The 4,044-nt window shown below is 40.0% G+C and overlaps 1 pseudogene; it reads left to right on the forward strand.

Annotated features, from left to right (window-relative positions):
* Positions 2,336 to 3,510, forward strand: LOC100511448 (annotated as a pseudogene).

The following is a 4,044-nucleotide window of genomic DNA, read 5'->3' on the forward strand; positions in this document are numbered from 1 at the left end:
GTCAGCCCTCTGAAATTTAGCCAGTAGGGGGCAGTCAAGGAGTGGCTCATGGAATTCAAGCTATTAGGGTTCTGCTCAAAGTCCTTTAAGAAGTCCTTCAAGTAAGCTTCTATAACCAAATCAAACCCTGTGCACTTACTGCATCACTTCTGGGTTCTGGATTCATGTTACAATCTTCTCCTTTCAAAGTGCTCATTTCTTTTAAATTATTCCGAATCTGAGATTTGTGAAGTGTTGTTAGTTGGATCATCTTTAACATGACCTAAATCATTTTTTTTTTTTAAAGATTTACTGCAAAACAGAGAATGTAAATTTTATGGGTATTTTTGAAAAGTCCGAATGTAATTTAGAAATGTTAAATGAAAGATTTATCTATAGTGTGAAGGAGCATCAATAGAGGGAGCTGCCAGATTTTAAAAAAGGTAAGTAAACCTCCCAATGTTTAAAGTGGTATCAGAAAAGTCAAACACTTGGTTTTAATTTCCCAGCTACTCAAACTACTAAATCCCCCTGAGAATTAGTGGGATAGAAATGCCCTTTGGGGGAGAATTTCTGGTACTTTCAGAAGGAAATTGTACAAAAATAGGCACGTTTGGAGCATTATAGCTTCAAGTCGTTTCCAATTCACATCCAGTCTGCCTCTGGGAAGTGAATCAGAATGATACGAAGTTTAGTTTTTAAAAATGAATGAAAGCCCAAGACTGACATAGCTTTCTCAAATATTGTTTGGCACAGAAATCAAGTGACTTATCAATATTCAGTTCAATCCAGCAAACGAGATGTTGGTGTGTACCAACCCCTCTGCCCATCACTGATGGAGTGTGATGCTCTTGACCACTTTCTTTGCCTGTAGTTCTCAAAGCATGGCATGTTTTCCTTCCCTCCCCCAGTAACCAGCAGCATGAGCATCACCTGGGCCCCCAGCCATCTGATACACAAGTCAATAATGCTGAGTTTTTTGCTTTGGGTTTTTTTTTTTTTTTTTTTTTTTTTTTTTTTTTGCATTGTAGGGCCACACCTGCAGCATATAGAGGTTCCCAGGCTAGGGGTTGAATCGCAGGTACAGCTGCCACCCTATGCCACAACAACACTAGATCTGAGCTGCGTCTTCGACCTACACCACAGCTCATGGCAATGCTGGATCCTTAACCCATTGAGCACCAAGGATCGAACCTGCATCCTCATGAATGCTGAGCCACGACAGGAACTCCCAAATGATTCAAATCTTAATTATAAAACTTTTACATACTTTAGTTTGTAATTTAAACTCACTCGTTGATTTACTTTTGAAATCATAACTTTAAAAAAAGCTCTTAGGGCTGGGGGATTTGGGAGAAATTGGGGAGTGCTGATGGGTACGGATCTTTGGGGATGATGAAAATATTCTAAAATTGATTGTGGTGGCAGTCGCACAATTGTGTCACTATAATAAAAATAAACTACATTTTACATGAGTGAGTTACAGAGTATGTGAAGTATTTAATAACAAAGCTGTTATTAAAAACAATGTCATATGATAAAGACTCGAGTGATACAGATGCAAGAAATTTCAATATTTTGACTTAGGCGTTGGTAAATTTGACACCATGACCTATGATAACTTACAGAATATAAAAGGAAATTTGAAGTCATGAAAATCTTTATGAGAAACTGGTAATTTTTTTTCTTGATTTCCCCTTTTCATTGATGTACATGAAGTGTGCTAAATCTTCCTCTATTTCTGGGAAGATTTTATTTCTAAATTCCAAAACATTTTTATATCCAGAAAAGGGAGTTCTTTGAAAATTGATTTCTCACTTATGGTGAAAGGCTTAGTGATGTGTTTTAAAATCTGCTAAGGGGGGAGTTCCTGTTGTGGCTTAGTAAAAATGAACCCAACTAGTACCCATGAGGATTGGGGTTTGATCACTGGCCCCACTCAGTGGGTTAAGGTTCTGGCATTGCCACACTGTGGTATAGGTTGCAGACATGGCTTGAACCTGGAGTTGCTGTGGCTGTGGCCAGCAGCTATAACTCTGATTTGACCCTAGCCTGGGAACTTCCATATGCTGCACCTGTGGCCCTAAAAAAATGAATGAATGAGTAAATGAATAAATAAATACACAAATATATATGTAACTAAATAAAATCTGCTAAGGAAATGAAAATGGTAGTCCAATGGATCTGGCTTTTGCTTCAACAGTGTTTGGTCAGAACAGACCCAAGACTTCCCTTATTCCGGCTTCCCATTGCCCTCCCCCCTCCTTTACAGGACAACTTCCATATCACATCAACCATTCCCTGCCTTAGGAACCAACCAATGCCAAGTTTTGGAGGGTAGCTCTTTTTGCCCACCATGAGCTCCCAGACTTGTCAGAATTTTTCCACTGAGGTGAAGGCTGTCAACCACCTGGTCAACTTGCATTTGCAGGCTTCCTGTACCTACCTGTCTCTGGGCATCTGTTTCCTACCATGAAGCTGCACTTCTGGAGGGCATGGGCTGTTTCTTCTTCATGTTGGCTAAGGAGAAGCACAAGGGCGCTGAGCATCTCTTGAGGATGCAAAGTCAACATGGCAGCTCTTCCAGGATGAGCAGAAGCCCTCCCAAGACGAATGGAGTAAAGCCCTGGATGCCATGGAAGCTTTCATGACCCTGGAGAAGAGTCTGAATCAGGCCCTTTGGGATCTGTTTGCCCTGGGTTCTACATGCACAGATCCTCACCTTTACGACTGCCTGGATGAGCAGGTGAAACTCATCAAGAAGATGGGTGAGCACCTGACTAACCTCCCAGGCTAACTGGCCCCCAGGCTGGGATAGGCGAGTATCTTTTAGAAAGGCTCACCCTCAAGCACAATCAGGAGCCTCCAAAACTCAGTGGCCTTTAAGGAGACACCCTGCATCTCCCTGGTGTCAGGGCTTCTGCCTAGGCCTCTCCCTGTAGTCGCTTAGGAGTATTTTTAATCATGCTGTAGCCTTCTCCCAGGCTGTAGACCAAATAGAAAACCAAATAAAGATTTTTGCAAAAGAAAAAAAAAAAGGAAAGGAAAGGAAAAAGGAAAAGGAAGAATAAAGAAGTTACAGAGTACTTTACTGGCATCTGCAATGGTCTACTCTATTATTAACAAAGGTTAACATTTATTATTATGCTTATTTTATAGATGAGGAAACTGAAGCCTTGAGACATTAAGCTCAAAGTCACTCTGCCCTTGAGTGACAAAGCCAGTTGGGAACAGTCTACACCCAGAGCCGGAGCCCTTAACCACCACTCTGTTGCTTCCAGTGAGGAGATCATATGGAGGAGTCCTCCCCAGTGCTGTGGCAGGTTCCCTGTGCAGGAAAATAACACAGCATTCATGGGTCTGCTGAAATGGAAAATTAGAAACAAGAAAACAAATTCATGACAAAATACTGGATTACAGTATGTTCAAATCTTAGGACTTTAATATGCTCAATCACTATAAGCCTTGCTCCTAATCTGTAAACCTGGAAGAATATGGTCTACTACAGGATCTAATGAGGATTAATAATGATAATCTGTGCAGAAGTGTGTATTACCCAGTGGCGATCCAGTAAATTTTGATTTATAAATGAATGAATGCAAAGTGCATATTCTGTCAATCCTTCCAGTTCACTTTTATTTACATATGATGCTTTATGGCAGAAATTCAAAGAGCTTTATACATGTTATCTTATTACTCATAACCTGGATGTGAAATTGGGAAAAATATCGGAGAATTTTGTTAAGATTTGTGGAAATGATATTAGGAAGAGACAATATTAATTACAAACAAGAAATCATTTTCATGCAGATAGATGGTATTGCTAGTGTGAGTACTATACATTTCACTTTTAACTAATCCAGCAATATTTATTCTATTGTCTCCTCAGTGTCTAATATTATTTAGGCACTAGAGATAAAGAATCAGCAATGAGTGAGACAGACAGGGGCACCATGGAATTTACCTTTTAGGAGAGGGAGAGAGACAATAAACAAGTAAAATAAACAAATGCACTAGAGAAAGTCTGGTCATGATGAGAGCTAATGGGTGAGCAGAAGGAATTTG

Source organism: Sus scrofa, chromosome 4 (genome assembly GCF_000003025.6).
Source record: "Sus scrofa isolate TJ Tabasco breed Duroc chromosome 4, Sscrofa11.1, whole genome shotgun sequence".
NCBI classification, from domain to species: Eukaryota; Metazoa; Chordata; class Mammalia; order Artiodactyla; family Suidae; genus Sus; species Sus scrofa.